At 48.9% G+C, this 25,615-nt stretch overlaps 6 pseudogenes; 4 read left to right on the top strand and 2 right to left on the bottom strand.

Annotated features, from left to right (window-relative positions):
• The first annotated feature begins 3,978 nt into the window (after positions 1–3,978).
• On the top strand, positions 3,979–4,097 carry LOC143949523 (5S ribosomal RNA; annotated as a pseudogene).
• Positions 4,098–4,713: 616 nt separating this feature from the next.
• Positions 4,714–4,832, top strand: LOC143949717 (5S ribosomal RNA; annotated as a pseudogene).
• Positions 4,833–8,378: 3,546 nt separating this feature from the next.
• LOC143949120 (5S ribosomal RNA) lies at positions 8,379–8,497 on the top strand (annotated as a pseudogene).
• Positions 8,498–8,820: 323 nt separating this feature from the next.
• Positions 8,821–8,939, top strand: LOC143946349 (5S ribosomal RNA; annotated as a pseudogene).
• A 13,896-nt stretch (positions 8,940–22,835) lies between these two features.
• On the bottom strand, positions 22,836–22,954 carry LOC143947184 (5S ribosomal RNA; annotated as a pseudogene).
• Positions 22,955–23,277: 323 nt separating this feature from the next.
• On the bottom strand, positions 23,278–23,396 carry LOC143948018 (5S ribosomal RNA; annotated as a pseudogene).
• Between the last annotated feature and the right edge of the window lie 2,219 nt (positions 23,397–25,615).

Genomic DNA, 25,615 nt, shown 5'->3' with positions numbered 1-25,615 from the left:
ATGGTTTTGTGTGACTTTTGATTTAACGTAAAATTAGCTGTAGACATTATAATTTGTTACAATGATTTAGAGATAGTAATCTCTATAAAATAATAATAATAAGTATAGCAAAACAAATTAGGAAAATTTTGAGGCAGTATGTATAGTCGAGATATAGTGAATACACAAAAGGGATCAAGGGATAGTAGCAAAGTCAAGGGATAAATGCAAAGGTACTCTATTTAACAGTAAATTGACGTAGCTTGCAAATTCCAACGTGTAAATCGTTCCATTAATTTTGATGCTCAAGAAGACGGCTTACACTGACTGTTTTCCGTTTCCACTGGAAAGAGAATCCTATTGCATAGAGGTAGCGAGAGATGGTTGCATATGGCAGAAAGACGGCTTACACTGCTTTTCTCACATTTTGCTGCGGTAAAAAGAAATGTTTTGTCACTGTGTTTTAACTGTGACAGATAAGGTGGAGAAAAAGAAGTAATACAGAAAATAGAGTCAAACAGTGGAAACTTTATTTGTCATGACAGCTGATACTTGGTTGAGCAATAAAACTGTTTTATTTAGATGTAAGACTAGTTTTATTCTCTACATATAGGGTTTTCAGAGAGTTGTATAATATAGGCGACCAATAGGACATTTAAATGGCTTAATATTGTAGGGAGGAAGTATCGCTGTTCAAAGGTAAGAGATTGAAAGCTTAGCTTGAAAATGGCCGAGAAATAGTTGCGTTAGTCTAAATTTAAAGGATATGCCGGTACCAATGAGAAAGCTTATATTAGACTAGTTGATGTTTGCATTACACAATCCTATTATTATTATTATTATTATTAAGATCCAAGTGCAGAGAGATACTCAGTTAATGTCAGAGATACTCGGTCAATGTCAGAAAAGCAATAAAACTGTTTACATCGTTAGAGAGCGATATTTACATTACTCTTAGTATGTGCAGCATGTCTGGTAGCAAATGGATGGTTTTGTGAACATTTTGCATTAAGGTACAATTAGCGGTAGAACTCATCGAAGTGAATAGATTTAAGCGGATTTTGAGATAGTACTCTCCATTTCTAATAAGAAATATAGAAAAAAAGTCAGGATGGTGTGTCAGGACTGTCACATACTCACAGTCCCGTTACAAATATGCAAAATAGAGCAAAAGAGTACATGGTTTATTTTGATGTATGATAGTTTTATTGCATGCTTGATGTGGATGATTAAAATCGTGTAGTGATCTATATTTAGCATAAGAATGAAAAGGCATAACATGGCAATGAGACAAACTCCATTAGAGATGTGAGCTAGATGAAATGATGAAATGTCTCTGTATAGCCCAGATTGTCTTCTGTTATCACTTAGCATACCCTCTAAATTCACTAGCCTTCTCTATATACACCAGCATGTTTACACTAGCCGGTCTTCTGCATACAATAGCCTGTCTTCGATATACACTAGCCTATGTTCTGAATACACTAGCCCGTCTTCTGTATACATTAGTCTCTCTGTATAAACTAGCATCTCTGTATACCCCAAACTGTCTTCTGTAAAAACTTGTCTCTCTTTATAACCTGTCTAGCCTTTCTTCTGTACACACTCGCTTCACTGTATACACTAACCAGGCTTCTATATACAATAGCTTCACTCTATGCACTAGCCTCTCTGTATAAACTCGCCTCTCTATATACCCTAGATAGTGTTCTGCATCTCCGTAATGGTAGCCTCTCCGTAGAAGCCAGCCTTTATTCTGTTTTCACTAGCCTTTCTTCTGTATGCTGTAGTCTTCTATATATACTAGCTTCTCTGTACACCCTTGCATCTCTGTAATACACTAAACCCTCTGTATACCACAGCCTGTCTTCTGTATACACTAGACTGTAAACACTAGCTAGAATACACCAGCCTGTCTTCTGTACCCACTAGAATCTCTGTATACACTACCCAGTCTTCTGTATACACTGTCAGCTTGGATGTATACCCAAGCCTGTCTTCTGTATACACTAGTCTCTCTATATGCACTGTCCTATCTGTATACACTCGACTCTCTCTATACACTAACCTCTCTATATACACTAACATCTTTGTATATACTAGCCTCTCTTTAAATTAGCCTCTCTGTGTACCCCAGCCTCATTGTTTACTCTAGCATCTCTGTATACTCAAGCCTATCTGCGTACACAAGTTTGTATTCTGTATTCACTAGCCTGTATTCACTAGCCTTATATATACTAGCTTCTCGCTTCTCTGTACACCCTTGCATCTCTGTACACTAGACTCTCTGAATACACTAAACCCTCAGTATACCACAGCCTGTCTTCTGTATACATTAGACTGTAAAAACTAGCTAGAATACACCAGCCTGTCTTCTTTACCCAATAGACTCTCTGTATGCACTACCCAGGCTTCTGTATACACTGTCAGATTTGATGTATACCCAAGCCTGTCTTCTGTATACACTAGTTTCTCTATATGCACTGTCCTTACTGTATACTCTCGACCCTCTCTATACATTAACCTCTCTATATACACTAACATCTTTGTATATCTCTCTTTAAATTAGCCTCTCTGTGTACCCCAGCCTCACTGTTTACTCTAGCATCTCTGTATACTCAAGCCTATCTACATACACGAGTCTTCTGTATTGTGTATTAACTAGCCTTTCTTCTGTATGCTGTAGTCTTCTATATATACCAGCTTCTCTGTACACCCTTGCATCTCTGTAAACACTGTGTAAACTAGCCAGTCTTATGTATACACTAGACTCTCTGAATACACTAAACTCTCAGTATACCACAGCCTGTCTTCTGTATACACTAGACTGTAAAATCTAGCTAGAATACACCAGCCTGTCTTCTGTACCCACTAGACTCTCTGTATACACTACCCAGTCTTCTGTATAGAATGTCAGCTTTCATGTATACCCTTTCTGTATACACTAGCTTCTCTATATGCACTGTCCTTTCTGTATACACTCGACTCTCTCTATACACTAACCTCTCTATATACAATAACATCTTTGTATTTGTCTTTAAACTAGCCTCTCTGTGTACCCCAGCCTCACTGTTTACTCTAGCATCTCTGTATACTCAAGCCTATCTACATACACGAAACCTGTATTCTGTATTCACTAGCCTTTCTTCTGTATGCTGTAGTCTTCTATATATACCAGCTTCTCTGTACACCCTAGCACTGTAACAGTGCTAGGTTCCTGTATTACAGAAACAGAACACCAGCAATAAGGTGTATACTGTGCAGGAGGCACACAACACCGACTCTAACTTCTGCACTGCAGATGCATGTATTGCAGAAATTGAACACCAGTAATAAAGGGTAGCTTCAGGTGTGTACTGTGCAGGAGGCACATAACACCCACTGTAACAGTGCTAGGTTCCCAAGCAGTAAAGACACTGTCCCTGCCTATCGTCCTCTTTCCCTGACCACCGCAACACACTATACAAGGCCGCCGTGCTGGCGGCCTTATATAGTGTGGGGTGTGTACTAAACCCCCCTGAGCTATAATTGGCCACAGGAATCCTGCCTGTGGTGAATTGTGGCTCTCCTCACACAGGATGTCACATCTGTTCTTATTATATAGAACCTATTATGCTCCTCGTAAACTTTTTCAGTTTGGCCGAACGGCCGGACGCAAGTTGCCCCCGGTGCGGGAACATGGGGGGAGACATGATGCACATGTTTTGGAGATGCCCGAAGTTGATCCGCTACTGGACAGAGGTGACAGGAACCATTGATCGGGTGGTTGGAACCTCCACCAGGATGGGGGCGAAGTATTGTCTCCTGGGATTAGTTGAAGGAGTTGGAAACTCGGGAAGTAGCCAGATGGCAGTTCTGAGATGCCTATTTCAGGCAAGGAAACTGATTGCCCAACCCTGCTTAGCCTCCAATGTTGGCAATGACTTGTTTTTTTTCGCTTGTTTCCCAAGATGACCATGTTGGCGTTTGTCAAGATGGTTGAGAGTGCCCGAAGAGATCGCCTATGGCCCCATCACCTTGAAAGTGCCTGATCTTGTCTGATCTCGGAGGCTAAGCATTGTCGGGCCTGATTAGTAACTGGATGGGAGACCAACTGGGAATACCAGGTGCCGTAGGATTCTTTTTATGTTGTTGGCGTTGACATGGGTTTTTTTTTCCGCTTGTTTCCCAAGGTGATCATCTTGGCATTTGTCAAGAGGGCTGAGAGAGCCCAAAGAAATCTCCTACGGCCACATCCCCCTGAAAGCGCCCGATCTCATCTGATCTCAGAGGCTAAGCAGGGTCCGGCCTAGATAGTATTAGAGGTGCCGTAGGAATCTTTTTATATTGTTGGCTTTGACCTGTTTTTCTTTCGCTTGTTTCCCAAGGTGACCATTTTAGCATCAGTCAAGAGTTTTGAGTATGTCCCAAAGCGTTCGCCTGAGGTCACATCACCCTGAAAGCGCCCGATCTCAGAGGCTAAGCAGGGTCTGGGTCAGATGGGAGACCGCCAGGGTCTATGTTGTTGGCGTTGACCTTTTTTTTTTCACTTGTTTCCCAAGATAACCATCTTGGTATTTGTCAAGAGGGTTGAGAGTGTCTAAATAGAACACCTATGGCCACATCACCCTGAAAGCGCACAATCTCATCTGATCTCGGAGGCCTAGCAGTGTACGGCCTGGTTAATACCTGTATGGGAGACCATCTGTGAATACCAGGTGCCCAACAAGAGGGTTGAGAGTGCCCAAAGAGATCATCTACGGCCCCATCACCCTGAAAGCGCCCAATCTCATCTGATCTCAGAGGCTAAACAGTGTCGGGCCTGGTTAGTACCTGGATGGGAGACTGCCTGGAAATACCAGGTGCCATAGGCTTCTTTTTTTGTTGTTGGCTTTGAACTGTTTTTTTCGCTTGTTTCTCAAGACGACCATCTTGGCGTTTGTCAAGAGGGTTGGGCGTGTCTTGAAGAGAACGCTTACGGCCACATCACCCTAAAAGCACCCGATCTTGTCTGATTTCAGAGGCTTAGCAGCATCAGGCCTGGTTAGTACCTGGACGGGAGACTGCCTGGGAAGACCAGGTGACATAGAAGGATCTGGCCTGGTTAGTGTCTTGATTGGGAGATCGCCTGGGAATTCCGGATGCCGTAGGATTCTTTTTATGTTGTTGGCTTTGACCTGTTTTTTTTCCCTTGTTTCCCAAGGTGACCATCTTGGCATTTGTCAAGAGGGTTGAGAGTGCACAAAGAAATTGCCTACGGGCACAACACCCTGAAAGCGCCCAATCTTGTTTGGTCTCAGAGGCTAAGCAGGGTTGGGCCTGGTTTGTACCTGGATGAGAGACCTCCTGGGTTTTCCAGATGCCGCAGGCTTCTTTTTATGTTGTTGGCGTTGACTTGTTTTTTTTGTTTGTTTCCCAAAGTGGCCATCTTGGCGTTTGTCAAGAGGGTTGAGCATGCATTTGATCTCAGAGGCTAAGCAGGGTTGGGACATGGTTAGTACCTGGATGGGAGACCGCCTGGGATTTCTCGATGCCATAGGCTTTAGTTTTAAGTTGTTGGCATTGACTTATTTTTTTATTTTTATTATTCTTTTATTAAGTAGAACAACATAAATATAACAGTCAACCATACAGCATGACCCAGGGTCACAATTACATGCTAACAAAAAATAGGCAGCCAAATATTTCTGGGTTCTCAGAGGGGAGTCCTACAGTTTCATGCAGAAAATAGAGAAACCCCACCTCCGACATGTAGTACAGTATAACTAGTGCAGCTCCGTTCGGACAAATGTAATCATGGAGAACAACTGGGACCACAGCGAGCCAGCTTATCATGACCTACGTGAACTAGAGTAAAATATGAGCCGGTCATGTCCAGAACCCTGGGGTTCTTCTGGGTCCCGAAGGCTAGTAAGGAGACAAGGCATAGTCAAAAGGGAGGACGGGGGAAGAAGAGAGTGCAAAGACGGAGAGAGAGGAGGTGGGGGGATGGCGACGGGGAAAAAAAGAAAAATAAAGACAAAAAGGAGGGGGGAATGCCACCCAGGGCAGACATGGCCTACGTAGGTAAACGTTAGATGTTCAGTCGTTTTCTGGGACGGGGGCACTGCTCACCTGTAGTCTCGAGTACCAGTAAAATACCTCCAGGGCCTCCATGTAACACTAAATGCCTCTTCAGTGTTGTGAAGGGTGGCGGTCAATTCTTCCATCCCGGAGAATATGATTGACTTTGGAATACCACAGCACCTTGGATGGGGGCTGAGGCTGCCTCCACAGTGCGGGAATGCAGGCCCGGGCGGCATTCAGGAGTTGCATTGTGAGGGTTTTTTTGTATTTTCGAACAGGCTGTTCGGTCAAGTGTAGAAGGCACGCTACTGGGAACCCAAAAGTTCCTCAAGGTCGGGCATGCCCAGAAAAGGTGTCCCATGGTCCCCATATCTGAATTTCACCTCCAACAAACATCCGGGATCGATCTATCCATTTTATTCAGAAGGTATGGGACTCTATACCAGCGTGAGACTATCTTGTATCTTGATATTGGTTTGCGATGGAAGCTTTATGTACTAAGGTCAGGATCTTCCCTATCTGTTGTGGGGTAAATGTGATGCCTAAGTCCCTCTCCCATTTGTGGATAAATGGTGGGGTCGACTCCTCCTCCTGACTACTCAATAGGTTGTACAGGAGGGAGAGGGTGTGTCGCACAGGTTCCCTTTTGTGACAGATGGATTTATAGGGTGTCAGGTCTCTAGGAGTTTTGGGGGCCCTTTGTATGGCCAGAAGAAAGGGACGAAGTTGATAAGCACTAAACAAGTCAAGCGGAGGGTCAGAAAGCTCGGCGTCAGTTTGCGTGGTCGGGAGCCCTCCCGTGGGCCACACCTCTCCCAGACGCTGTTTCCCCACCACTGTCAACTGTCGCAGTTTCTTGTTGGTAAATCCCGGTGGGAAGTCTGGATTACCTATAACCGGAGTCATTGGTGATGGCAGGGGAGCAATGTGTGTGCAGCGGAACAACCTCCGCACAACAGCCAACGTAGCTCCCACTACGGGGTGACCTCTGAGGTCTTTTGGTAGGGAGGACAGGAGCCACGGGGAGGTCAATAGGGGAATGGATCCATCCTCAATCTCCATCTCCACCCACTGCTTGTGTGGGCCATTACAATGCCAATCAACGACTCTCGCTAGCAGAGTCACTCTGTAGTATTGTCTGAGATCTGGGAGACCCAGACCCCCCTTGTCCTTTGGTCTGGCAAGCAATTGCAAACGGGCTCTGGGCGGTTTGCGCGCTCAAATAAAGTCCCGGAGCAGCACCTGCAGTTGTCTGAAAAAAATTGGGGGTAACCAGATCGGTAATGTCTGGAACATGTATAAGATCCGAGGGAGGGCCATCATTTTGAATGCATTACAGCGCCTGAACCAGGTCAGTGTTAAAGCATGCCAGTTTCCCAAATCAGATTTCAGTCTATCCAGGAGAGGGACAAAATTAAGCAGGTATAATTGCGCTAAATCCGCTGCGATGTCAACGCCCAGTTAACGTATAGATTTTTCAGCCCAGTAGAATGGAAAAGCGGACCGGAGCCTCTTGGCCTCACCATCCGGGACCGATATATTCAATACAGCCGACTTGGCGCAATTGTTTTTATAGTTTGATAGGCTGCCGTGTCGCTGTAGAGACGCAAGTATTTTGGGAAGCAAAATGTGTGGATTGGAGACGGAAAAAATTAGATCGTCAGCGTACGCCGCAATTTTGTGGTGTGCCGAGGGTTTGGATATGCCAGTAATATTCGGGTCATTCCGAACGTGACACATAAGTGGTTCCAGTGTCAGAATTAAAATTAGGGGAGACAGAGGGCACCCCTGCCTCGTCCCATTAGTGATGGGGAAAGAGTCCGAGCACCCCTCGGTCACCCGTACCGCTGCCGACGGCGTGGAGTAAAGCGACATTACCCAGCTCATCATGTTGGGGCCAAGACCTATATGTTCCAGGGTGGCCTGCATAAAGTGCCAGGCCACCCTGTCAAAGTCCTTCTCTGCGTCCGTTGACAACATAAGCAAGGGCCTTCCCTGTTAATGCGCCGCATGGATTAAATTGAGGACTCGGGCCGTATTGTCTCTAGCTTCCGACTTATTTATATTTTTTTGCTTGTTTCCCAAGGTGACCATCTTGGCGTTTGTCAAGAGGGTTGAAAGTGCCTGAAGAGATTGCCTACGGGCACATCACCCTGAAAGCACCCGATCTCGTTTGATGTTGGAGGCTAATAGAGTCGGGCCTTGTTAGTACCTGGATGGGAGACCGCCTGGGAATACCAGGTGTCGTAGACTTCTTTTTATGTTGTTGGCGTTGACCTGTTTTTTTTTTCGCTTATTTCCCAAAGTGACCATCTTGGTGTTTGTCAAGAGGGTTGAGAGTGCCTGAAGAGATTGCCTATAGCCACATCACTCTGAAAGCACCCAATCTCGTCTGATCTTGGAGGCTAAGAAGAGTCTGGCCTGGTTAGTACCTGGATGGGAGACCACCTGGGATTACCAGTTATTGTAGGCTTCTTTTTATGTTGTTGGCGTTGATTCGTTTTTTTTTTTTTCTTGTTTCCCAAGGTGACCATCTTGGCATTTGTCAAGAGGGTTGAGAGTGCCCAAAGAGATCGCTTACAGCAGCATCACCCTGAAAGAGCCCTATCTCTTCTCTTGTCTGAGGCTAAGAAGGGTTGGGCCTAGTTAGTACCTGGATGGGAGATGGCGTTGGAAAACCAGGTGCCGTATTCTTCTTTTTATGTTGTTGACATTGACCTGTTTTTTTTTTTCACTTGTTTCCCAAGGTGACCATCTTGGCATTTGTCAAGAGGGTTGAGAGTGCCCGAAGAGATCACCTATGGCCCCATCACCCTGAAAGCGCCCAATCTCGTCTGATCTCGGATGCTAAACAGTGTCGGGCCTGGTTAGTACCTGGATGGGAGACCGCCTGGGAATACCAGGTGCCATAGGCTTCTGTTTTTTTTATTTTTTATTTAGTAGTATGCGACATACAATGTAAAGGCAACTTCACAGAATGTGTGATACAAATAGTTACAATCAAATGATCATATTGCATGGATATCAGAGCCAATGGTAAGAAGTCTGAGGAGAATAGCACGTGTACAGCTTTGCGGTCATATCAAGATGAGATTAAAGCTCCATCTCGTTGGGATCCTCTACCACTTAAAATATTATTGATACTAGCCCTGCTACCCTCGAAGAGTTTAGATATCCATAGATAGGGGAAGAGTATTGTGTAGTAGTCAAATGGGGTCGGAACATACCATTTTCTTTTACCTTTTTTGAGTTAAGAAGGGAAATAGTAGAACTGAAAGGAGGGAGAAGGGGAAAGAGAAGATTGGGGAAGGAAATGGCAGAAAAGGAAAAGAAGGGGTAAGGGGGTGTCGTGGGTAGAGTGGATAGGGTGGGGTCCCCTCCCAGGGAGCAAGAGACGCCCTCGGCTCACCAGCTCATCAGCTGTCCAACGTTTGGAACAGCGATCTCCAACGATCACCATGAGCTTACTATGTCTCGCGGAGGTATTCTTCCGAAAAGCGAAACTGGGTCCAGTAGAACCATCTGTTCCCATGCTCCTCCGTTTTATCCCTCATTGTGGCAGTCAGGTCTTCCATTCGTTCAATATCATTTACCCTTGCGAACCACTGGGTCACCATTGGAGCAGATTGCTCTTTCCACTGACTTGGGATGCAGGCCCTAGCTGCATTGAGGAGATGTTTAAGTAAGGACTTATGATAACGCTTTCTCGACATAGGAGTTAGATTGAGAAGAACTGCTGCGGGATCATTGGCTAAGGAAATGTCTGCGAACTTGTGGATGAGTCTCAGGACAGGCTGCCAGAATGTTTGTAATTTAGGGCATTCCCAGAAAATGTGGAGAATGGTGCCAGTCTGTTGCCCACAGTGACAGCAGCGGTCAGATTGACCGGGGAATATTTTGGCCAACACCACCGGTGTACGATACCAGCGTGTGATCAGCTTATATGAGATCTCCTGATATTTACTGCAGAGTGACGACTTATGGGCGAAAAAGAGTATTCTGTCCTTCTGTGGTTTGGAGAATGTAGTTTGTAAGTCCCTTTTCCATTTAGCTAGGAAGGGTGGATCCGTGGAGGATTGTGCGTCTGTCAGGATTTGGTAGGACCTAGAGAGGGAACCACGAATTGGGCCATCATCCAGGCAAAGTTCCTCGAAGGGGTGGAATTGTCTAGAGAAGAACGAATGGTTAGGTAGTGGTCCGAGGAAATGGATTAGCTGTCTAGCTCTCCAGCTATCCAATGCAACAGGTACTTGCTCTAGCAGTATGGTCCCCGTGGGAATCAAGCCCGTGGGTCCAAGAAATAGGGCTGCTCTCAGAAGCCCTTTCGGGGCTTGCCTGGTAAAGGCCTGGTCAGACAGGCCCGGAGGGAATCTAGGATGTCCAATAATTGGGGTCATAGGAGAAGGGAAGTTAGTCAGGTGGGAAAGGTGAAAAAAACTATCCATCTCGGCGAGCGAGGGGCCAATTAACGGGTGAGTAGTCACACTGGGCTCCAATGGCCTCCCCGCCCAAGGCAGACCAGCCAGTGGAACCCGCGCCATCTCCTGCTCTAGCTTGACCCATAGCTTCAGTTCCCCATGCCGGTGTCTTATCACATATGGTTCCCCATCGGATAGTGTCCGCTGTGTACTGCGCATGCGCAGTACACAGCAACACAGATTCCGAAAATTGCCGAGCATGAACGGCGCCTGCACACCGAGTCCAGGTTCTATCCCCGCTATCCAAGTGGACATAGAGTAAGAATATAAAAGAGCCGAGCGCAGCGAGGCCGAGCCCGAAGCGTGGCGAGCAAAGCTCGCCTGCGAGGGACCCTCTAATATTCACAACCCTATGTCCGCTTGGATGGTGGGGCTACCACCTCCACTCACCGCGCAGGCGCCGTTCAGCTTCGGAAATTTTCCGAAGCTTCGTCTGCTCCGTACTGCGCATGCGCAGTACGGCGCGGACACTATATCATGGCCGGACAGTATATGGCAGAACACCGGCACCAGTCAACCACCGGTGTCATGTGCGTCGCTGTGTAATATAGAGCAGGGTCCGGGAAGCCAATACCTCCCCGCAATTTCGGTCGCAATAGCATTGCCCTACCAATACGCATATGTTTTCCGCACCAGAGGAACTTGATAAAGATTGAGCGAACCGCATGAAAGAAAGTCTGGGGTATTTTGATAGGTAAGGCTTGTAGTAGATACAGAAGTCGTGGCATCGCGTTCATCTTCAACACATTACAGCGTCCGAACCATGACAGAGCTAGTGGGTCCCATCTTTTAAGGTCCGCTGTAAGCCCATAGGCTTCTTTTTATGTTGTTGGCTTTGACCTGTTTTTTTTGCTTGTTTCTCAAGGCGACCATCTTGGCGTTTGTCAAGAGGGTTGGGCGTGTCTTGAAGAGAACGCTTACGGCCACATCAACCTGAAAGCACCCGATGTCGTCTGATTTCAGAGGCTAAGCAGCGTCAGGCCTGGTTAGTACCTGGATGGGAGACTCCCTGGGAAGACCAGGTGCCATAGAAGGATCTGGTCTGGTTAGTGTCTTTTTTTTTTTTTTATTCTTTATTTATGGATTGCAGGTAATACAGAGACAAACTGTAAAAGACATAGATCCCTCAGTTTTCCAGGTTAACAAAAATACATAGTTAATACTTCGTGGGGGACCGGGGGAAACCTAACAACTTATGTCAGCAGCAGCCCCAGCCGTGGCTAGGCCACCACATTATCCCACTCTAATGATCTGGCACCCCAGTGTCTACTTATAAACCAGGGCAGTCCCCGGGGCGATCCCCCTCAAGGCCCAGACTGAGGGGCCTCTAACATCGGTCACCTTCATTCTATTGGTCAAAGAGCTCAGCCGGGACCACCCCGAGGGCCGCCAACCCCTGGCTGGGAAATCGAGGGAACAAAACGAAAAGATCCTTGCAATCACCATGTATTTTAATTATACTTGGGAGTTAGGGGGTAGGGAAAGAGGGGGGAGCAAATGGGCAGGAGAAGGGGATGGGGGTAGAAAGAATGAAAGTTATAGGGGGCTAACAGTGCTACGAGGCAGACGGGGGAGAGAGTGAACCAGGGTGGTATACGAGAAGGGAGAGAAAGAAAGAGGACTCCGATGGGTTCCCACGGCCGGACCCTTCCCTCTATACACGTGCCAGAGCCTACAGATAGGATCTGTATGCGTCGGAAAACCTGAACAGGCTCCAAGACAACCAACGAGCAGTGTGCTCTTCCTCCCTGTCGCCTAACGCTGATGTGAGCTGTTCCATACGGTAGATGTCGAGTCCAGGTTCTATCCCCACTATCCAAGTGGACACAGAGTAAGAATATAAAAGAGCCGAGCGTGGCGAGCGAAGCGTGGCGAGCGAAGCTCGCCTGCGAGGGGCCCTCTAATATTCACAACCCTATGTCCGCTTGGATGGTGGGGCTACCACCTCCACTCACCGCGCAGGCGCCGTTCAGCTTCGGAGATTTTCCGAAGCTTCGTCTGCTCCGTACTGCGCATGCGCAGTACGGCGCGGACACTATATCATGGCCGGACAGTATATGGCAGAACACCGGCACCAGTCAACCACCGGTGTCATGTGCGTCGCTGTGTAATATAGAGCAGGGTCCGGGAAGCCAATACCTCCCCGCAATTTCGGTCCCAATAGCATTGCCCTACCAATACGCATATGTTTTCCGCGCCAGAGGAACTTGATAAAGATTGAGTGAACCGCATGAAAGAAAGTCTGGGGTATTTTGATAGGTAAGGCTTGTAGTAGATACAGAAGTCGTGGCATCGCGTTCATCTTCAACACATTACAGCGTCCGAACCATGACAGAGCTAGTGGGTCCCATCTTTTAAGGTCCGCTGTAAGCCCATAGGCTTCTTTTTATGTTGTTGGCTTTGACCTGTTTTTTTTTGCTTGTTTCTCAAGGTGAGCATCTTGGCGTTTGTCAAGAGGGTTGGGTGTGTCTTGAAGAGAACGCTTACGGCCACATCAACCTGAAAGAACCCGATCTCGTCTGATTTCAGAGGCTAAGCAGCGTCAGGCCTGGTTAGTACCTGGATGGGAGACTCCTTGGGAAGACCAGGTGCCATAGAAGGATCTGGTCTGGTTAGTGTCTTGATTGGGAGATCGCCTGGGAATACTGGATGCCGTAGGCTTCTTTTTATGTTGTTGGCTTTGACCTGTTTTTTTTAGCTTGTTTCCCAAGGTGACCATCTTGGCCTTTGTCAAGAGGCTTCAGAGTGCCCAAAGAGAGTGCCTACGGCCAAATCACTATACTATATATCTATATCTATAATAATAAATAATATTTTTAGTTATTATATATAAGATACTATATAGGGGATTTGGCCGTAGGCACTCTCTTTGGGCACTCTGAAGCCTCTTGACAAAGGCCAAGATGGTCACCTTGGGAAACAAGCTAAAAAAAACAGGTCAAAGCCAACAACATAAAAAGAAGCCTACGGCATCCAGTATTCCCAGGCGATCTCCCAATCAAGACACTAACCAGGGGGGGCGTGGCCTAGGCATGAAGGAGTGAGGACGCTCTTTTCCGGAGCTCCCGGTCCGTGACCCCTCCGCACCCCTTTACCACAGTTTGGTCGCATATTTCGGCATCGCCGACATCTCCGCGCTTCGGCGGAACACAGCCAGCCGAGCGGGGTCCGCCGCTGCTGCCATGGACAGGTACTTGGTCCCGCTGCAGCCTCCGGCCTCCACGCCGGATCCAGCCAAGATGGCGCCCGCGGCCTCCGGCGCTCCAGGACACGCGGCACAGAGGGAAGGTGAGCAGACTGCTATGCAGGGACACGACATGCCCCCGTTCTCCCCGCCTAGTGACTTGTCCCCGTGTCTCCCCCGCTCACTGTCCATGGCCTCGCTTGACAGCCCGGACCATAGCGGCCTGCCACCCTGGTTCCCTCACAACTCCCAACTGTCCCAGAGACCCTCCCGCAGTGGAAGCCTCATCCCAGGACCGAATGGCCAGGCTGCTCTCGCCTCAGACACACAGGGGGACCCACCGCTGCCACCAGCACCAGCATTATTGGGGGACAAGGCCATCCTAGCTTTACTCCAAAACCTTCCCACTAAAGCAGACTTTAGCTGTATGGCAGCCAGGATTGAAACGACCTTGCGACATGAAATCGCAGGGGTCAAACGTGACGTGTCGGCTACGAACGAGCGGGTGACCACCCTGGCATCGGATGTGACCTCCCTGACCACTGATGTTTCTGGCCTGCAAGCCGCACATGATACCCTTGCTGACAGAGTGGCACAGTTGCAACTCCTAGTGGATGACCTTGAGAATCGCAACCGCAGATGCAACATCAGGATCAGAGACTTGCCCGAAGCCACTGGCCAGGCAGACCTCAAAGCCACAGTTACAGCTATATTTAACGCCTGTCTGGACTGCGCTGCTGACACAGCCATTGATAGAGTCCACAGGACCCTGGGCCCCAGGAGCCCCACAGAGAACCGGCCACGTGACGTTTTATGCTGTCTCCACAATTACTCAGTTAGGGAGGATGTCCTGCAAGCGTCGTGGCGCAAAGGCAGCATTGATTTTGACGGGGCCCAAGTCACCCTTCTGCCAGATGTATCCCGCAAGACCTTCCAGATGAGACGCTGTCTGCGACCCCTTCTGGAACACCTAACTGAACGGAGGATTCCATACAAGTGGGGCCATCCGTTTCACCTTATAGTGCGCAAAAATGGGAGGCCCCTTGCGCTACGACACCCTTCGGAGGTCCCGTCCTCTCTGGAGGCTTTGGGCCTGCCCTCGGTTCAGGTCCCCGACTGGTTGGCTCCTGTTGTCCCCCAGGGAGCAGTGGCCCCGACGAACAACCCCTCAACCAGGCCACAGAGAGTGAGACGCCACCGTCGATCCCAACGTCAGAGATCGCAGGCCCCCCAAGATCGTGAACCCTGAGAGAGTACAGTAATTTTCCGTTATTCCTGTGTTATACCCTTTTTTTTTTGTTTTCTTTTTCTCTACCAACATAGACGGCTGGAGTATCCAGCTTTGTGTTGTTTACCATGCCACGGGCCATTGTTCCCAGTGCCCCCGCTAGGGGAGAGGAAGGACATTGGAAGAACAGAGTTGGACACTGTGCTTCCTGGACGAAGCCCTGAGTCATTGGCGGTACTGTTCACCATTCTCGTTACTGTTTATCTACAGGTGCCCTAGTCTCGGCGCTCTTTGTGTTTTTGGACTGCCTGGTGGTGCCCCCCGGGTGCCCCTGGGCGGCGTTCCCGCTCCCTCCCCCTCTCCTCCCCCCCCCCCTTTTTTCCATTTTTTTTTTGGGGGGGGGGGAGGGGCGGGTGCCTGGGTGGTATAAATTTATCTATACTCTGTGTTGAAAAGTTTAATATGTTGGTCTAATTATGCACTGTTCTACTGTTGTTAACTGCCCGATACCTGCTGCAGTTATGTTCTATAATGCGTTTGATGTCGTAGTTAAGATGCCAAAGAAGCTCCGTGCACGCCCGATTGCGACTGCATGGACCATGGGATGCTGGAGGGGTACTGCACCGACGAGTTCCTCCCTCTGCAGTGCCTTACCTCTTCCCCCACTAGGCCCCTCTGCCCTAACCGGCAGGTTCTCTCCGATAGGAGCTTTAGCAATTCCCCGATCTATCCCCACCCCTCCTACCCTCCTCCTCCCTACTAACTCCGGACCTTCTCCGCTTCGTTACTGCTTTTCCTTTTTCTCCTCCTCTTCCTCTGTGCTTGAACTCTATATCTACTACTGACTCTGGTGGGGACCGCCGGCCGGGTACCACTGCCGTCATGGCCCTGAAGCTGGTTTCCTGGAATGTGAAAGGGCTGAATGTACCTGAAAAAAGGTCCAGCTGCCTAACAGAATTGTGGCGGATGAAGCCCCAAATAGTTTTCCTCCAGGAGACCCATTTCAGGACAGACCAAATACCACGGCTTTATAGTAAGCACTTCCCCCTGGCCCACCACAGCACGTCCCCTACTTCCAAATCGAGAGGAGTGTGTGTTCTTCTTGCTAAAAACTTGCCGTGGCGCCTGTTAGCTGTCCAAGCCGATAGTGAAGGGAGATATCTCTTCATTAAGGGACATCTCCACTCGCAAACTTTTACTCTTGCCAACCTATACATGCCGAATGTGGACCAGCTGCCGGCCTTAGAAGCATGCTTGGATGCCCTGGCTGCATTCTCGGAGGGTACTTTGATCGTTGGGGGGGACTTTAACCTCACCTTGGACCCCCGCAGAGACTCATCATCGGGCACCTCTGCGATTTCTGCGAGAACGCGTTCACACATAAGAGACCTGCTACACTCCCACCGACTGATCGATGTGTGGCGTACGCTTCACCCACAGGATAGGGACTATACGTTCTTTTCCACCGCTCATGGTTCTTACTCACGTATAGATATGTTTTTAGTCGACCCACAATGCTATCCCGGCGGTCACAGACACTCAGATAGGCCACATAGCCCTGTCTGACCATGCCCCGATTTCTTTGATGCTGAAGCTACAACAGGAGTCGCGTGGTCAGTCCTGGTGGAGACTGAACGAGTCTCTCCTGAAGGACCCTGAGACCCACGCAGACCTGCTTAGGGAATTAGAAAGTTACTTTGATCATAACTGTGATTCTGTTTCCAACCCCCTCATGTTATGGGCGGCTCATAAATGCTACATTAGGGGCATTCTTATTAAACATGGTCATAGACTCAAAGTGGCCAAAACTGAGGCTCTCTCCAAACGTATTGCCAAGTTGCATGCGTGTGAACAACGACACAAATCCCAGCCGACTGCTGCGCTGGAGGTGAGAGATCTTAGAGAACAAATCAGAGATTTCTCTCTCTTTCAGGCTAGAACCAGACTCATGTGGGTCCGCAGGACGTATTATGAATATGGAGACAAGTGTAGTAGGTCCCTAGCGAACTCCCTGCGTGCCCAACGCAACGCGTCCTTCATTCCAACCATAACCTCCCCTTCGGGTGCCAAGCTTCATGATTCACGGGAGATAGCGGAGTGTTTCCGATCTTTCTATGAAGCCCTTTATAACTTGCACCCCCGGGACTCAGGAGATGCCCTCCAGGCCGGCACAACAGCCATTGATGAGTACCTAGCTTCGGCAAACCTCCCGTCGCTTACACAGGAAGAGATAGAGCTTCTCTCGCAACCTATCTCCCCGGAGGAATTGTCGGCAGCGTTAAGAGACTCACCCAAGGGCAAGGCACCAGGCCCAGATGGGTTTACGGTCCCTTACGGCCTTCCTCTCCCTGTTGTCCACGCCGTTTGTGTCAGCTTTTAACGCCCTATTGGAGGGCCAGACCTTTCCACCGGAGCTGTTGCAGGCAAGCATCTCGGTCATACCCAAGCCGGAGAAGGATCCGCTTCTCTGTGCGAACTACAGGCCCATCTCCTTATTAAACAGCGACCTTAAGCTCTTCACTAAGATACTGGCGGAGCGGTTGGTGCCCATTCTCCAACGCCTGATACCTCTGGATCAGGTGGGGTTTATTCGTAACAGGGAAGCCCGAGACAACACTACCAGGACAATCAATGTTATAGAACGCGCCAGACGCCTTAAACTACCGATTATGTTGCTCTCTGTGGACACAGAAAAAGCGTTTGACAGGGTGAGCTGGCCTTTTTTGCTAGCCACCCTGCGAAGCCTGGGTGTACCCCCCCCCCATGCTTTCATGGGTTACAGCTCTTTACTCGTCACCGACGGCGATGGTTAGGGTCAATGGGTTTGCCTCGTCGCGTTTCACTATTGGCAATGGAACGAGGCAGGGATGCCCGTTGTCCCCCCTTTTGTTTGTCCTATCACTTGAACCCTTGCTGCACCACATCAGGCAGAACATAGACATCAAGGGACTGGACACCCCCTCACACCACCATAAGGTCGCAGCCTTTGCAGATGACCTCTTGTTCTATGTCTCAGAGCCTCACATTACATTGCCGAATCTCTTAGCGGAAATAAGACGATATGGCACCCTGTCAAATTTTAAAATTAACTTACAGAAATCGGAAGCACTCAACGTCTCCCTGTCTACCAATGCCCAGACGAGTCTAAGCACTAATTTTCCCTTTCGTTGGGCAACTGGGGCTATACAATATCTGGGTACCAAGGTTCCCCCGGACCCACATCTGATTTTCCAATTGAATTTCCAGCCGCTTCTAAAAAAATTTGCCGTAGATCTAGAGAGGTGGTCAAAGTTGGCGACCTCTTGGTTTGGGAGATGCAATGTGCTCAAAATGAATGTAATGCCCAGACTCTTGTACCTATTACAAGCCTTACCGATAAAAATCCCCCAATCATTTTTTAAAGCCATGCGCTCCATCTTTATTCTATACGTATGGCAGGGCAGGCCTCCAAGACTCAGCCGAACATTACTGCTCAGACCAAAAGACAAGGGAGGGATTGGCCTCCCAGATCCGGCATGGTACTATACGGCGGTGCACATGAACAGAGTAGTTGACTGGTGCAGACACCTGAAGGATAAGCTGTGGGTTCGTCTGGAGCATGAATCTGTACCATTTCCACTTGAGGGTTTGCCCTGGAGTGGACCGGGCTGGTCGGGAGCGACGCGGGCACACCCACACATTGAGCCAACGTTACAAGAGCTAGACAGATATTTTACCCTGACGGGCGTGCCCAGTTTCCCTTCGCCCATGACTCCTATTATTGGACACCCACGCTTTGAACCCGGCATGACGGAAAAGTCTTTCCGCCTCGACCCTGACTGGGACCTTGTGCGGGCCTCTTCTTTTCTTGGCCCTAGGACGTGGACAGCGGTCTCCACTATGTACGAGGCGTTAGCAACCACGGCCCTGGGACAGTGGAAGCTTTCCCAACTCTCCCACTTCTTGAAATCTTTGCCAAACAGTGGCGAATTCCGCAGACCCCTAACATCGTTTGAGGAGGTATTCTCAGGAGAGGGACCGACCCGAAGGTCTCTTTCCCTGTCATATCGCATCCTACTGGACCAACTCTCCCAGGGTAACCTGGTGTTCGTGGAAAAATGAGAGCGAGACCTGCATGTCCGGCTCTCGCCAGACCAGAAGAACCGCGCGCTTCTTTTTGCGCACAAGTCATCCCTATGTAGTAAATACCAGGAAATAGCTTATAAAATTTTGACCCGATGGTACAGGACCCCCACTGTCCTGGCGGCTATGTTTCCCGGTCACAGCCCTTTGTGCTGGAGATGCGGTGAACAAGCCGGCACGTTACTACATATCTTCTGGGAATGCCCTCAACTGGCCCATTTCTGGAGACAGGTTCTCAATATCATTTATGACCTCACGGCTATTGATCTCCAGAACAACCCAGCTGCGATCTTCCTCAATCTGACCCCACTCTCGAGCAAGAAGTACCATAAATCTCTCTTAAAACATCTTCTGAGTGGGGCCAGGGCATGTATACCTAGCATGTGGAAACAGCAGGCCGCTCCACTGGTGTCTCACTGGTTTGCAAGAGTTTGCGACACCTACCGTATGGAACAGCTCACATCAGCGTTAGGCGACAGGGAGGAAGAGCACACTGCTTGTTGGTTGTCTTGGAGCCTGTTCAGGTTTTCCGACGCATACAGATCCTATCTGTAGGCTCTGGCACGTGTATAGAGGGAAGGGTCCGGCCGTGGGAACCCATCGGAGTCCTCTTTCTTTCTCTCCCTTCTCGTATACCACCCTGGTTCACTCTCTCCCCCGTCTGCCTCGTAGCACTGTTAGCCCCCTATAACTTTCATTCTTTCTACCCCATCCCCTTCTCCTGCCCATTTGCTCCCCCCTCTTTCCCTACCCCCTAACTCCCAAGTATAATTAAAATACATGGTGATTGCAAGGATCTTTTCGTTTTGTTCCCTCGATTTCCCAGCCAGGGGTTGGCGGCCCTCGGGGTGGTCCCGGCTGAGCTCTTTGACCAATAGAATGAAGGTGACCGATGTTAGAGGCCCCTCAGTCTGGGCCTTGAGGGGGATCGCCCCGCGGACTGCCCTGGTTTATAAGTAGACACTAGGGTGCCAGATCATTAGAGTGGGATAATGTGGTGGCCTAGCCACGGCTGGGGCTGCTGCTGACATAAGTTGTTAGGTTTCCCCCGGTCCCCCACGAAGTATTAACTATGTATTTTTGTTAACCTGGAAAACTGAGGGATCTATGTCTTTTACAGTTTGTCTATGTATTACCTGCAATCCGTAAATAAAGAATAAAAAAAAAAAAAGACACTAACCAGACCAGATCCTTCTATGGCACCTGGTCTTCCCAGGGAGTCTCCCATCCAGGTACTAACCAGGCCTGACGCTGCTTAGCCTCTGAAATCAGACGACATTGGGTGCTTTCAGGTTGATGTGGCCGTAAGCGTTCTCTTCAAGACACGCCCAACCCTCTTGACAAACGCCAAGATGGTCGCCTTGAGAAACAAGCAAAAAAAACAGGTCAAAGCCAACAACATAAAAAGAAGCCTATGGGCTTACAGCGGACCTTAAAAGATGGGACCCACTAGCTCTGTCATGGTTCGGACGCTGTAATGTGTTGAAGATGAACGCGATGCCACGACTTCTCTATCTACTACAAGCCTTACCTATCAAAATACCCCAGACTTTCTTTCATGCGGTTCGCTCAATCTTTATCAAGTTCCTCTGGCGCGGGAAACATATGCGTATTGGTAGGGCAATGCTATTGCGACCGAAATTGCGGGGAGGTATTGGCTGCCCGGACCCTGCTCTATATTACACAGCAACGCACATGACACCGGTGGTTGACTGGTGCCGGTGTTCTGCCATATACTGTCCGGCCATGATATAGTGTCCGCACCGTACTGCGCATGCGCAGTACGGAGCAGACGAAGCTTCGGAAAATCTCCGAAGCTGAACGGCGCCTGCGCGGTGAGTGGAGGTGGTAGCCCCACCATCCAAGCGGACATAGGGTTGTGAATATTAGAGGGCCCCTCGCAGGCGAGCTTCGCTCGCCACGCTTCGGGCTCGGCCTCGCTGCGCTCGGCTCTTTTATATTCTTACTCTATGTCCACTTGGATAGTGGGGATAGAACCTGGACTCAGTGCGCAGGCGCCGTTCATGCTCGGCAATTTTCGGAATCTGGGTTGCTGTGTACTGCGCATGCGCAGTACACAGCGGACACTATCCGATGGGGGACCATATGTGATAAGACACCGGCATGGGGAACTGAAGCTATGGGTCAAGCTAGAGCAGGAGAAGGCGCGGGTTCCACTGGCTGGTCTGCCTTGGGCGGGGAGGCCATTGGAGCCCTGTGTGACTACTCACCCGTTAATTGGCCCCTCGCTCGCCGAGATGGATAGTTTTTTTCATCTTTCCCACCTGACTAACTTCCCTTCTCCTATGACCCCAATTATTGGACATCCTAGATTCCCTCCGGGCCTGTCTGACCAGGCCTTTACCAGGCAAGCCCCGAAAGGGCTTCTGAGAGCAGCCCTATTTCTTGGACCCACGGGCTTGATTCCCATGGGGACCATACTGCTAGAGCAAGTACCTGTTGCATTGGATAGCTGGAGAGCTAGACAGCTAATCCATTTCCTCAGATCACTACCTAACCATTCGTTCTTCTCTAGCCAATTCCACCCCTTCGAGGAACTTTGCCTGGATGATGGCCCAATTTGTGGTTCCCTCTCTAGGTCCTACCAAATCCTGACAGACGCACAATCCTCCACGGATCCACCCTTCCTAGCTAAATGGAAAAGGGACTAACAAACTACATTCTCCAAACCACAGAAGGACAGAATACTCTTTTTCGCCCATAAGTCGTCACTCTGCAGTAAATATCAGGAGATCTCATATAAGCTGATCACACGCTGGTATCGTACACCGGTGGTGTTGGCCAAAATATTCCCCGGTCAATCTGACCGCTGCTGTCGCTGTGGGCAACAGATTGGCACCATTCTCCACATTTTCAGGGAATGCCCTAAATTACAAACATTCGGGCAGCCTGTCCTGAGACTCATCCACAAGTTCGCAGACATTTCCTTAGCCAATGATCCCGCAGCAGTTCTTCTCAATCTAACTCCTATGTCGAGAAAGCGTTATCATAAGTCCTTACTTAAACATCTCCTCAATGCAGCTAGGGCCTGCATCCCAAGTCAGTGGAAAGAGCAATCTGCTCCAATGGTGACCCAGTGGTTCGCAAGGGTAAATGATATTGAACGAATGGCAGACCTGACTGCCACAATGAGGGATAAAACGGAGGAGCATGGGAACAGATGGTTCTACTGGACCCAGTTTCGCTTTTCGGAAGAATTCCTCCGCGAGACATAGTAAGCTCATGGTGATCATTGGAGATCGCTGTTCCAAACGTTGGACAGCTGATGAGCTGGTGAGCCGAGGGCGTCTCTTGCTCCCTGGGAGGGGACCCCACCCGACCCCACCCTATCCACTCTACCCACGACACCCCCTTACCCCTTCTTTTCCTTTTCTGCCATTTCCTTCCCCAATCTTCTCTTTCCCCTTCTCCCTCCTTTCAGTTCTACTATTTCCCTTCTTAACTCAAAAAAGGGAAAAGAAAATGGTATGTTCCGACCCCATTTGACTACTACACAATACTCTTCCCCTATCTATGGATATCTAAACTCTTCGAGGGTAGCAGGGCTAGTATCAATACTATTTTAAGTGATAGAGGATCCCAACGAGATGGAGCTTTAATCTCATCTTGATATGACCGCAAAGCTGTACACGTGCTATTCTCCTCAGACTTCTTACCATTGGCTCTGATATCCATGCAATATGATCGTTTGTTTGTAACTATTTGTATCACACATTCTGTGAAGTTGCCTTTGCATTGTATGTCGCATACTACTAAATAAAAAAACAAAAAAAACAGAAGCCTATGGCACCTGGTATTCCCAGGCGGTCTCCCATCCAGGTACTAACCAGGCCCGACACTGTTTAGCATCCGAGATCAGACGAGATTGGGCGCTTTCAGGGTGATGGGGCCGTAGGTGATCTCTTCGGGCACTCTCAACCCTCTTGACAAATGCCAAGATGGTCACCTTGGGAAACAAGTGAAAAAAAAAACAGGTCAATGTCAACAACATAAAAAGAAGAATACGGCACCTGGTATTCCAACGCCATCTCCCATCCAGGTACTAACTAGGCCCAACCCTTCTTAGCCTCAGAAAAGAGAAGAGATAGGGCTCTTTCAGGGTGATGCTGCTGTAAGCGATCTCTTTGGGCACTCTCAACCCTCTTGACAAATGCCAAGATGGTCACCTTGGGAAACAAGCAAAAAAAAGAAAACGAATTAACGCCAACAACATAAAAAGAAGCCTACAATAACTGGTAATCCCAGGTGGTCTCCCATCCAGGTACTAACCAGGCCCGACTCTTCTTAGCCTCCAAGATCAGATGAGATTGGGTGCTTTCAGAGTGATGTGGCCATAGACAATCTCTTCAGGCACTCTCAACCCTCTTGACAAACACCAAGATGGTCACTTTGGGAAATAAGCGAAAAAAAAAAACAGGTCAACGCCAACAACATAAAAAGAAGTCTACGACACCTGGTATTCCCAGGCGGTCTCCCATCCAGGTACTAACAAGGCCCGACTCTATTAGCCTCCAACATCAAACGAGATCGGGTGCTTTCAGGGTGATGTGCCCGTAGGCAATCTCTTCAGGCACTTTCAACCCTCTTGACAAATGCCAAGATGGTCACCTTAGGAAACAAGCAAAAAAATAAAAATAAGTCGGAAGCTAGAGACAATACGGCCCGAGTCCTCAATTTAATCCATGCGGCGCATGTACAGACTCTTTCCCCATCACTAATGGGACGAGGCAGGGGTGCTCTCTGTCTCCCCTAATTTTAATTCTGACACTGGAACCACTTATGTGTCACGTTCGGAATGACCCGAATATTACTGGCATATCCAAACCCTCGGCACACCACAAAATTGCGGCGTACGCTGATGATCTAATTTTTTCCGTCTCCAATCCACACATTTTGCTTCCCAAAATACTTGCGTCTCTACAGGGACACGGCAGCCTATCAAACTATAAAAACAATTGCGCCAAGTCGGCTGTATTGAATATATCGGTCCCGGATGGTGAGGCCAAGAGGCTCCGCTCCTCTTTTCCATTCTACTGGGCTGAAAAATCTATACGTTAACTGGGCGTTGACATCGCAGCGGATTTAGCGCAATTGTACCTGCTTGATTTTGTCCCTCTCCTGGATAGACTGAAATCTGATTTGGGAAACTGGCATGCTTTAACACTGACCTGGTTTGGGCGCTGTAATGCATTCAAAATGATGGCCCTCCCTCGGATCTTATACATGTTCCAGACATTACCGATCCGGTTACCCCCAATTTTTTTCAGACAACTGTAGGTGCTGCTCCGGGACTTTATTTGGGCGCGCAAACCGCCCAGAGCCCGTTTGCAATTGCTTGCCAGACCAAAGGACAAGGGGGGTCTGGGTCTCCCAGATCTCAGACAATACTACAGAGTGACTCTGCTAGCGAGAGTCGTTGATTGGCATTGTAATGGCCCACACAAGCAGTGGGTGGAGATGGAGATTGAGGATGGATCCATTCCCCTATTGACCTCCCCGTGGCTCCTGTCCTCCCTACCAAAAGACCTCAGAGGTCACCCCGTAGTGGGAGCTACGTTGGCTGTTGTGCGGAGGTTGTTCCGCTGCACACACATTGCTCCCCTGCCATCACCAATGACTCCGGTTATAGGTAATCCAGACTTCCCACCGGGATTTACCAACAAGAAACTGCGACAGTTGACAGTGGTGGGGAAACAGCGTCTGGGAGAGGTGTGGCCCACGGGAGGGCTCCCGACCACGTAAACGGTCGCCGAGCTTTCTGACCCTCCGCTTGACTTGTTTAGTGCTTATCAACTTCGTCACTTTCTTCTGGCCATACAAAGGGCCCCCTACACTCCTAGAGACCTGACACCCTATAAATCCATCTGTCACAAAAGGGAACCTGTGCGACACACCCTCTCCCTCCTGTCCAACCTATTGAGTAGTCAGGAGGAGGAGTCGACCCCCACCATTTATCCACAAATGGGAGAGGGACTTAGGCATCACATTTACCCCACAACAGATAGGGAAGATCCTGACCTTAGTACATAAAGCTTCCATCGCAAACCAATATCAAGATACAAGATAGTCTCACGCTGGTATAGAGTCCCATACCTTCTGAATAAAATGGATAGATCGATCCCGGATGTTTGTTGGAGGTGAAATTCAGATATGGGGACCATGGGACACCCTTTCTGGGCATGCCCGACCTTGAGGAACTTTTGGGTTCCCAGTAGCGTGCCTTCTACACTTGACCGAACAGCCTGTTCGAAAATACAAAAAAACCCTCACGATGCAACTCCTGAATGCCGCCCGGGCCTGCATTCCCGCACTGTGGAGGCAGCCTCAGCCCCCATCCAAGGTGCTGTGGTATTCCAAAGTCAATCATATTCTCCGGATGGAAGAATTGACCGCCACCCTTCACAACACTGAAGAGGCATTTAGTGTTACATGGAGGCCCTGGAGGTATTTTACTGGTACTCGAGACTACATTCGGGAGGTGAGCAGTGCCTCCGTCCCAGAAAACGACTGAACATCTAACGTTTACCTACGTAGGCCATGTCTGCCCTGGGTGGCATT

The sequence above is a fragment of the Lithobates pipiens genome, unplaced genomic scaffold (genome assembly GCF_037356315.1).
Source record: "Lithobates pipiens isolate NorthernLeopardFrog02 unplaced genomic scaffold, aLitPip1_a1.2 Scaffold_30, whole genome shotgun sequence".
Classification (NCBI taxonomy): domain Eukaryota; kingdom Metazoa; phylum Chordata; class Amphibia; order Anura; family Ranidae; genus Lithobates; species Lithobates pipiens.
This window is presented reverse-complemented; position numbering and strand designations above follow the sequence as displayed.